Genomic DNA, 11,623 nt, shown 5'->3' with positions numbered 1-11,623 from the left:
ACCTTCTCTATTTTTTCTGAAACAATCGTATAACATTGTAACATAGAAAACCACACGCTAACATATCAACTGGAAGGCTTAACTCATCAAAAAACGTAAATAAACAAACTATGAACGAATAGCGCCAATTTAATGTTTGAATTCGATGATAACAAATCTTGTATTTGTCATTGATTTAGAGTTCAAATAAGCTTTCTATATACAAGAGTATAAACAAGTATAAACAAACTATCCATGGCAAAAAAAAAAAATAACACAAAAATTAAACAATTTCAAAACAACTAACGGACTTTGAGGACGGTTAAATATTATCGATATCTTGCTTATATAATCCTTAATATCAGAATAAACGAGTTAACTTATGAAAATATCATTTAAAATATACGGAAGCGTATTAGGGACATAGAAAAAATAAAATTGGCAGTGAACTTTTTTTTCAAAGTCGAAATTTTGACATTTCAAATCTCAAATTTCTACTTTAGCTCGAAATTTTAACTTTTCTTATCTTGAAATTTTGACATTCTAAAATCTTGAAATTTCGACTTTATCTAAACTCGAAATTTCGACTTTTTCTAAACTCAAAATTTCGACCTATTTTAAACTAAAAATTTCGACTTCTTTTAAACTCAAAATCTCGACCTCTTTTAAACTCAAAATTTTGACCTTTTTTTTTACTTTAAAATTTCGACTTTTCCTCAGTATTTATACGTTTGCGATTTAAGAGATAACTGTATTGTATTTGAAGCTTTAAGGATGTCCATCGGTAGTTTTACTGTCGCAAATTTAGTTTACCTGGCGACGCGGAGCGGAGACAGGTAAACGGGTATTTGCGACAGTAAAACTACCGATGGACGTCCGCAAAGCTTCAAATACAATACAGTTATCTCTATTCTAATGCAAAACAAGTTCATAATTAAATTTCAATCATTATTTAAGTGTAAAATCTTCATTAAAGAAAATTCCGCGAAAAGATGTAATCTTCTTTGGTACCTACACTAGGTGACGTCATATGTATGCTACCGGCGTCAAACATAAACACCGGGGGTTTTCGGGCTTCTGTGTCGCATCAAAATGTAATAAAATTTGATAAAAAGAAGATTTTTAGGCGCAACAAGTGAGTGTTTTGTTTATTATTGTAGAAATAACATGTCAATTCATTCCGAAATTCAAAATGTCGGCTTCCTTAGTTACAGACAAGGAGATAGAGAATTTTACGCTTGCTGTCATCCAATCAGAACAGTTGTTACAAAATAATTGCATTAGAATACCACATTCACAGTCATTTATATCAGCAAGGCGGAGAGCCATATACATCATAAACTTCATAAGCATATTAAAATAAACTAAACCATTTTTTAGATGGAAAATCTTGTTCTTGCTGAAGAATAAATAAAAAATGTTTCACGTTCAAATACATATTTTAAGTCTGGACTTCTGATATGTGTATCAAGACCACCCCGATATTCCGACACACCTATATTACGACATACTTTTACTCAACAGTTTAATATATAAAGACAAGGGTTAATAGTTGTGCTATAAGAATGCAAACTTCCAAAACTAGAAAACTGAGCAGCTCATTGGTCGTCCTGGCTACTTGATTTACCATTTTTAAACAAGGCAAAGTCAGTGACTTACTATTGGGATACCAAACAGGCCTTTGACACTGTGATGCTAAATGTCCTTAGATCTGACGATCATATGACAGTGTCGTGGAAACTAAAACATGGAATAGGGGAGGGGGGATTTTGTCAACATGCATGCTCTTTACGAATGATTTCTTCACAATATTAAATGCTAATCCATATCTTAATTTAAGAACAAAACCAATTTCTGAATATAAATTGCCAAAATGTGTGGATGACGCTTTAATAATTTGCGTCCATGTCTACTCCTTCTAAAATTGTAATAACTGTGTTTGAATACTAACATCAAAGTTTTAAAAGTACTTAAAAAGAGTCAAATTTCGAGATTTGAATAGTCGAAATTTTGAGTTAACAAAACGTCGAAATTTTGAGTTTAAAATAAGTTGAAATTTCGAGTTTTAAATAAGTCGAAATTTCGAGTTTTAAATTAGTCGAAATTTCAAGATTTCAGAAAGTCAAAATTTCAAGTTTAAGTAAATATTTTGGGATTTGAAAAGTCAAAATTTCAAGTTAAAGTCAAAATTTCGAGATTTGAGAAGTCGAAATTCTACTTTGAAAAAAGAAGTTCACTGACAATTTTATTTTTTCTATGTCCCTAATACGCTTCCGTAAATATAGAATACACAGAACTGTTGTTTTAAAAATCAGATTAATATGAAAATACAAGTTTCAATTATGAGCACCGCATACTGGCCCGAGAACACAATTATATTCATTAATACACCTGTTTATTCTGAGGTTTCAAAATAAAATGAACGTATTGGTAAAGTGTCCTACAACTTTAAAGGAAGACTGAATGATTTCATAAAACATAGACATTTCACATTTCATTAATTGATACATAACTAGAAATTATGTAATTAATCTTCCAATAAAAACTAATGCTTGTGTTCTTATATATAATTTTTTCTGTTTCATATCCAAGTAAAACACATTTTAAAGCTCCAATATGCTGGGTCAAAACCGCTTTGATTTACAAGTCGTTATTAACTTTGAACTAGCATTCAGTGAATATAGACAGGTGATATAAATAAAGGAAAAACCACATGACAAAATGTGCATTATGTCTTCTGATTATAAATTTTAAAAAAATCCACAAAATTCCATGAAGGTTTGACAAGATTTATAATAACTGAAAATCTTTAAGCTTTACTTGTATCAAAATTATCAGTAAAACGCCAATCACATTTCTCAGGAAAATACATAAAAATAATTTTAAAAAAATCAACATTTTGGTCATGTCTTGTGGTCATTAACACCAAAACAAAGTTGTTTTTAAACTTCAACTCAAAATCATATTATGGAGCATCGAGTAAAGGTTATTTAAAGATAGAACTGATAGTTTCTGCATTTTTGGTAGTCGATGTTTACACCATTTGATTAGATAAAATGAATTAGCTTGATAATACGCCTGTGTTTTGTACACACTTGTTTGCAAAAACCTGTTTAGGTTTATAGATCGTTAAATGCGGTTTGTTTTCTAGTTTAAGAATTGATTGCCGTACAATATTCATTTATGTCCATATAATCTGAAAAAGGTAAAGACACAATTCTTGAAAGATTTCTGTGTTAAATTGTTTCCTGAACTGTAGAATGATAAAAAGAGTAATAAAATTAATAAAAATATGTGATTAGATATTTGAATATTGTTTATTATGGTATAAATATTTATATCTTAAAATAAGCAATTAAAAGCGTTATTAATATGTTCGTTAAACACCTATACTCATTCATTGAATAACAATCTATAAGTGCATATAGTTTGCCATGGCACAATTTCTCTGACTGTTAAAAGGGGCACTAGCTGTCAAATTCATGGTCACCGATTTGACACAAAATCTCATATTTGATTTATAACCATGTAAAACATTTATCCACACTATCAAAAGTCTAAAATAAACAGTTTACAGAGCATGGGGTAGATAAAATATAGGTTCGTTTCGTGTGTATTTTTGTCCAGACGCCATCTTATTAACTATCGATTTGACCTCAGATGACCATATTAGCGATGTAAACATACATAAAGATATCAATAGATTAAACCAACACGTGCAATTGGATTTTATAGGTCTGTTTTATTTTATTTTAAAGATTAAAAAAATATGTTTCTCATTGCTTTTTACCGTATAAGAATGATTTTATGTGCATCGAATTAGTAATCAAATGATTTACCGTAGTTTCACTTTCATTGTTGACTTCTTTTTCTTTAAATTACCAGTACACGTACACTGCATGCGTTGTCAATCTCTAGATAGGGATTAAATTGAAGTTCATATGAATACGGATATAAAGAGGTCGACTCATTCACTTGCAAGTGAAAACCTAATTATCAATGTTTCTTATCGTAATTTAACAAAATTGAACCTTTTTGGCTGCAAAAAGCGAATTGTTATTTCACTATTTCACTTTCATTATTGATTGAACAACAAAAAAAATTAAACTTTAGATTTTTTTATATATCTCGTGGCTAGTGCCCCTTTAATGACGTCTTTACACTAATTTCATTTTATGTTAGATGTGAAATAGTTATCATTTTAGTCTTAGATACGTGCTTTTGTTAATAAGTTGATATTGTCTTTGAACTAGCTGTCTCTCCGATCTTTACTTTGTTCCTTTTTTTGTGACGAATGAATAAAAAATGTTTTTGTAAGATTGTGTTTTTTGCTATGTATTTGACATTAAGCCGGTTTTAACTGATATGTATAGTTTATTCGTTTGTTGCACTGTACGCTATTGTCCCTGGTAATTGAGAAAGTTGGCGCCGTCAAAAATGTTTAACTCTGTAACATTTTTTAGGTGCCTGTAACAGGTCTTGATTTATATAGTTTAGGTTGTAATTAATGGATTATATAAGTCATGTTTTTGTTCAGATTTTCTTAGAAATAAAACTGTAATTTTTCTTAATTAAATTGTTAAAAGGATTTCATGTCAGGGCCTAAATAACGTATTTGATATTCTAATTGTTCAAGTCCATATAACAATACGTTATATAAGCCACTCCCTTCAACATTGGTGGAATTGTTTTAGCTCATTCTCATTCAACCGCAACTCCTCAATTTTATCTAAATAGATTTAAACAAAATCAGCTGAGAAAAACATCAAACCAAACTAGAATCCAAGATCCCTTCCAGAAAATTAATATGTTAAAGATTATACATTGTTTTGTGAATCTCGCATATTATAACATACCCTAATATTGATCATCTCCAATAATTGCGTATGAAAAGTCAGAAAGCCGTCTGTAATAGTCCTATTATAAAGTCTACAATATAATGTTTTGTCACAAATATCATTTATATAATATATCGTTGACAAAATCGACGCTTTCTGATTCTATGCGTGCCACTTACCAAACATATTTTGATTAAATTAAATTAAGTACTAACTTTATATTTCACTTTAAGTTGAAGCATAGTGTGTTAAATTTCTAAACAGATAAAATTACCTAAGCAATACCAGGTCGTTTACTCTTTTTTGTTGCTATTAATGGACAATATGCATGTTTTAAAAAAAATAGGCATATTTTGATTGCTGTCCTGAGTTTCAAAGTGAACATATACTTGCATGTACATGCATGTACATGCTGACAAATTATAATCATTTTTTTAAATTTTATTATGAACTATTTATTTGTACGAAAATCAATGTCCCTGTAGTGAAAAATGTTTTAATCTATTTAACAATGAAATCCGATTTCTTTATGTAAATATAGCTCCCCTCGTCTTCAATAATTAGCATGTAGTTTCCTTCATCAGTGACGATTTTTGGTTATTGACTAGGAGTAAGTGTAAATTAACGACAAATCCTTCATCAGTACCATCAACAACAAATTCCGATAGTGAAAAAAAAACTAAGATACTTTTAATCTACGGTTATAAAACACGTTGGATGTTTGGCTGTGCAGGAGAATCGCAGCTACGTCTTATTAGAATAAAGAGGATAAAAGATAATTTCTCATGTGACGAAAGTGGTTCGATTTACTCAAATGAACACTTCCAACACTTGCAACAACTTATTGTAAGACCATTAGATGTAATTGTTACTTTTTCACGACAATAAAACATTTGTAAGTGGACGTTAATTAAACAACAATCAATGAATCCTGGAGTGATTGAATATTTATCATTTCATCAATTTCAGAGCTATAGAATTTTTCATATCAAATAAATTAAATTATTTTTAATGTATGTAATAACATCACACAACTTCTACCATCCAAATAAATTCACATAAATACACATATATTTACATTTAACAATTTTAAATGAACATCAATTAATACAATATGATCATCACGTTTCTTTCAGTTGGATGTATATGGTTGACCGCAGTAAAGGAATATCTAAGACGAGGCTAGATTTTGCTGAAAGCCAGACTATTGTGAACTTTACAACATATGTTAGCTGCATGTATATAGGTATGAGGCAATAACTATCTTTGATATGCCTTTTCTTTACATGCCTGTCTCACTCTTGATTTTTTTTTTACGATAACTACAAATGTATATAGTATCATTCTACTTTCAATTTTATCCATTGTATGATCAAACTTGACGTTCAGTCTTTACATTGACCTATAATGGTTTACTTTTATAGAGTTGTCTCATTGGCACTCACACCACATCTTCCTATATCTATTTTTGTGAGCCAAAATCATTGTTTATTTTTTTCGAGTTAAAAGAGGAGGCAAGACAAAAACCAAATAAGAGAGGAAAGATGTTTTTACATTGGTTTCTCTTTTCGTTTATCTGAATATATCAAATCTAACGGATCTATTTGAATATTTTGAAAAGAGAACACAAAACATTGTTCATGATATTCAGATCTATAAAGACTTCAGTAAAGTAAAAAATAAAATAACATCCATATTACAACTGAGAAAAAGACAAACAGACGAACTACATTACACTAAATATAACATAGAAGACCAAAGATCGAGCAACAGAAATCCCACCAAAACTAAGGGTTGTTTCATGTGCTCCGGAAGGGTAGGCAGATCTTGCTCAACATGCGGCACCTGCCGTGTTTTCATACTAATATAAACCAGTCATAAGTCTAAATAAGTGCATTACTAAAATTGATAGTCAAAAGAGACGACGGAAACTGATGGTTTTATACCTAAAATGCATGCAAATTTATTTATAACAGAACAGATAAAAATCAACACCCATTAAATATGTTTTCAAATGTTGACCTATAATGGTTTACTCTCTCTCTCTCTCTCTCTCTCTCTCAATGTTTTGTGTGACACTGTTTTTCTTGATATGAATTTACATGTTATATAAAGTTAAGAGCCCTTTGTCATGACTATTTTTGTAGGGGGAAACTTCTGATATGTGAAAAATTGAAATGGTGATTTTTGTATGAGTTATCAAATGTCCCACATATTTGTATTTCATAAACTGTTGAACTTATGCGTTGAAAAACTAAGAGAATGATTAACCAAAGTCTGTTTTCAGAGGCATAGAAGCTGTGAAATGTCTATTATTTCTTCCCGAAAAGTATGTTCAAAATTAAAGCTTCAAATAAAAATATTGTCTTTGTATTTTAATCGTACTACGACGATTGTCTTGCTAAAAATAGAAATAAATGAGCACTCAGATGATCCCGCATTCATACACATATCATAAAACAAAGATGAGATTTTGTCGAGTCATAATTCCTTCATGAATGCGACGAACAAAACAATAAAGAGTAATAAAATGATCGGTACCAATTTTCTTGTTCCAGATACGCATTTCGACAATACATGTCTCTTCAGTGATGCTCGTGGCCAAAATATTTGAAATCCAAAGCTTATATAAAAGATGAAGAGCTACAATCCAAAGGGTCCAAAAAGTATAGACAAATCCGTGAAAGGAGTCAGAGCTTTGCATGAGAGAGATACATTCCTTGATTTATAATAATTCTAATATTTTGTAACAGTTAACTTTAATAACACAAAAAATCCATATTTTCATGCCAGTACCGAAGTACTGGCTACTGGGCTGGTGATACCCTCGGGGACTTATACTCCACCAGCAGAGGTATCGACCCAGTGGTGGTAATAAAATTAACGGTACCAATTTTCTTGCACCAGATGCGCATTTCGACAATACATGTCTCTTCAGTGATGCTCGTGGCCAAAATATTTGAAATCCAAAGCTTATTTAAAAGATGAAGAGCTATAATCCAAAAAGGTCAAATGTGATGTCTCATTTTGTTGATATTGTAAACCTTTGCTTCACAAAATTCCGTACAAACACGGTACATTGCCGGTCTTACAAAGGAATTGTCCGTTGGATTGTCACAAATTCTGTCCAAAGTAACTACATTCACCATAGATACCAGGATTGAATTTAGTAAAAAAAAAGTAAAAGGTCTTAAAAACACGTTGAAACATTTGTACTCGCGTAATGGTATTATTAAACATATTTTGAATTAAAAGAAAATCGAAGGAATTTTTGGATAAATCTTAAATCTCGATCTTTCTCTGAAATTTTTTATATCTAAACTTTTGATTTTTCAACCTTTTTTACCACCATAATACCCATGTGATTTTTCCACAATGCTTTTTAATGAAAAAATAAATTTATAACTTTCGGGCATCATACGGTATGTTTTGTTAATGGTACACAGAAAGGGAATAAATGCTACACAAAGAAACAAGTGATCAGTATATTGGAATTTCTTATTGACAAAATATTTGTTGAAATTGTAGGTAGACATTTTCAATCTTTTTCCATATTTGTAAGGGAACGAACTTTGTACCACTCCTTGCCGACTTTTTTCTTTTTTTCCATATGAGTCGGAGTTCCTTTAAGGTGGTTCGGGCCAATTCGAAGTTTCTATCAGAAGTGCCGTATTTTTCGTTATTTTATTCTTTACAGAAAGTGAATCAAATTGGTCGAAAAAAATAGGGGTCACGGACCATTTAAGCTCAAAATTTTACTTTTAAACAGGTATGTAAAGGGGACCACTTTTCAATGAAATGATAGGGAAAATAGAGGTGTTGACATATTTTATCGGAATAACAAAAAAAAACGTTCTATGACACTTGGTCCAAAACTGTAATATAAAAAGCTGAACTATAGCTTCAAAGAATGAGAAAATAAAAAACATAGGTCACCGATAAGGAAAACAAAATATTTTGCTTTAAAACTCAAATTTTGGCGGGAAAATGGGGAAAAGCGGTTAAATGTCATTTTGACCTTTAAAAAATTTCGGATAATAACGAAACTATTCTAATAGACACATAACTACAATGATTTAATCACTGAAGAGACATGTATTGTCGAAATGCGCATCTGGTGCAAGAAAATTGGTACCGTTAATTTTATAAACATTTCTAATCAATCAAAATATTTAAAAAAATATATCGAATTTACGACAAATACTTTTGTAATTCCTGCGTGAAATTATGCGCAGTCGAATAGTCCCGAGCCACCTTAATTTCACATTCAGATTTATTGGCGATGTTTTTTCCATTAACAATCCAAACTTTTCTGATTGGGTTCCATTAGTATATCCCAAAGTAATAGAAATCAAAGCAATAACAGACATGACTTCCTCTGCCTCACATTTTAGACTCATACCTCGAAATGAACATTAACGATTACCCGAGCAACAGAATCTATGACAAAAGAGACAATATTTATTTTGAAATTATCAATTTCCCTTTCTGAATAGGAATATAATAACTTCACATCAATACTGAATACAGGACACAGCTTCAAATAATATTGTCTTTGTATGTAAGTCGTACTTTTACGAGTGTCTTGTAAAAGAATAAGAATAAATGAGCACTCAGGTAGTCCCATAAAGAAAAACATAACATTTGACAAGGATGAGATTTTGGCGTATCATAAGTCCTCCATAGCTTCAATGAACATTACATTGAACAACAAATCGGAGGATTTAACTTGTTAGTATTATATACCTGAATTTACAAAATTCCGTACAATTAACGTTACGTTACCACTCATCTTCATGTTTGACTAAAGAATTGTCCATAATATTGACAAACTTCTGGCTGCACTGAAAGAAGGTCTTCAGAATACTGTGAAATGGCTAACCTAGCGTAGTATTATCAACCATATGTGGATTTTTAAAAACTATACAGACTACTTGATTATTTTAAATCTTTCTCTGGAATAAGTTCTATCAAAACTTTTGATTTTTCAATCCAATATACAATGTACCTCTATTTCCCATGTGAAATTGAACAATCGTATAAAAGAAGTAATTCACAATGCTTTTCAAAATAAAAATGGTAGCATACGCTTTGAATTTATTATACTTTTGGATACCATGTGTCATATTTTGTTAAAAGGGAATACAAAGGTCACAGAGGAACAAGTGATCAGAATGCTGAAGTTTCTTATTGATAACATATTTGTTGAATTTAGAAGAAGGTTTTTGTGACAATTCGTCAGCATTTCTGTTGGAACGAACTGTAGGCTTCTCCTTTCCGATCTCTTCTTATTTACATATGAATCGGAGTTCCTTCATACATTTGTCAAGACAAGAAGACCAAAGAAGCCAAGTTATTTATGTTCATATTCATATACATTGGTGATGTTCTTTCAAATAACAATCCAATGTTTACTAATACACCCAACATAACTAGAAATTTAAGAAACAACAGCCACGGCTTTTGCCGCCTCATGTTTAACTTTGTATTTTTTCGAAAAACTAAGGATTTTCTTATCCCTGGAATAGATTACCTTAGCCGTACATGGCACAACCTTTTGGAATTTTGGATCCTCAATGCTCTTCAACTTCGTACTTGTTTGGCTTTATAAATATGTTGATGTGAGCGTCACTGATGAGTCTTATGTAGACGAAACGCGCGTATGGCGTACTAAATCATAACCCTGGTATATTTGATAAACAATTAGATGTGTATCTCGAATATGACATCCACGATCATTTCAGTACCAGAATCTATGACAAACGAGACTATTTGTATTTTGATATAATCAATTTTCCCCACCTTAGTAGCAATAAAACAACTTCACCTTCATATTGGATGTATATTTTTCGACTTATGCGGTATGAAAGAGCAAGGAGTAACTCTATTCAGACTTTGTAAAACGTCATCAGTGTCTGTGCAAAAAGTTGATGGACCAGGTGTATGTCAAAGAACGTCTCGTCCTTTTTCTTAAAAAAAATGTTTGTTGGAATGTACCAGGACACTGTTGATAAATAATCTGATAAAAAAAGGATGAACCAGGAATGTTCATTTCCTAAAAAAAAGGTCATCGAAAAAGCATAGACCTTATGTATAAATATTCCTTTACAACTCCACAAATAATGATGGTGATCTTTATGTATAAAGTCTATGTACTGGTGTTGATTTTCATCGCAATTACGTGTTAAAGTATTCTTTGAATGTCTTTGTAAATTATTAGCCTTTACTTTTTAGTCCATTTGAGAAAACTTTGGAAATCAAAAAACAAATTAGTGCTGTTTAAAAATCATATTTTAATCAAATTCGATCAGAAAGATTGAACGAATTCGTTCATTTATTATCGAAGAAGCATGCAAAACATTAGTGTGCTCTCTTGTTACCTTTCATTTGGATTAGGGGAGTTCATTCAAAGATTGCAGCGATTAAAAAACACAGCAGCCAGGGTCATTACAAGGAAAAGGTAGTACGACCACATTAAACCAATCATGAAGTCTCTCCATTGGCTTCCAGTAACGTATCGATGCCAATATAAACTTCTTATGTATGTGTTGAAGCCTTTGCTGTCTACCTACAGAATCTCTTTCATATATACAAACCAATACGAGCTCTTATATCTCGGATAATGTCATGATCTTAAACACACCACATATGAGAATTGAAATATATTTGGCAAAAGAAGATTCGACAAAGCGGCAGCCTTTCTGGGGAATAATTTTCCAAGTGATCTACGATACATCCATTCTGTGAACCTTTTTCTAAAAAAAGTAAAAAGTTATTCGCAAAAATCAAACTCAGGTCCAAATTAT

Source organism: Mytilus trossulus, chromosome 10 (assembly GCF_036588685.1).
Source record: "Mytilus trossulus isolate FHL-02 chromosome 10, PNRI_Mtr1.1.1.hap1, whole genome shotgun sequence".
Classification (NCBI taxonomy): Eukaryota; Metazoa; Mollusca; class Bivalvia; order Mytilida; family Mytilidae; genus Mytilus; species Mytilus trossulus.
Note: the sequence above shows the minus strand (reverse complement) of the source record.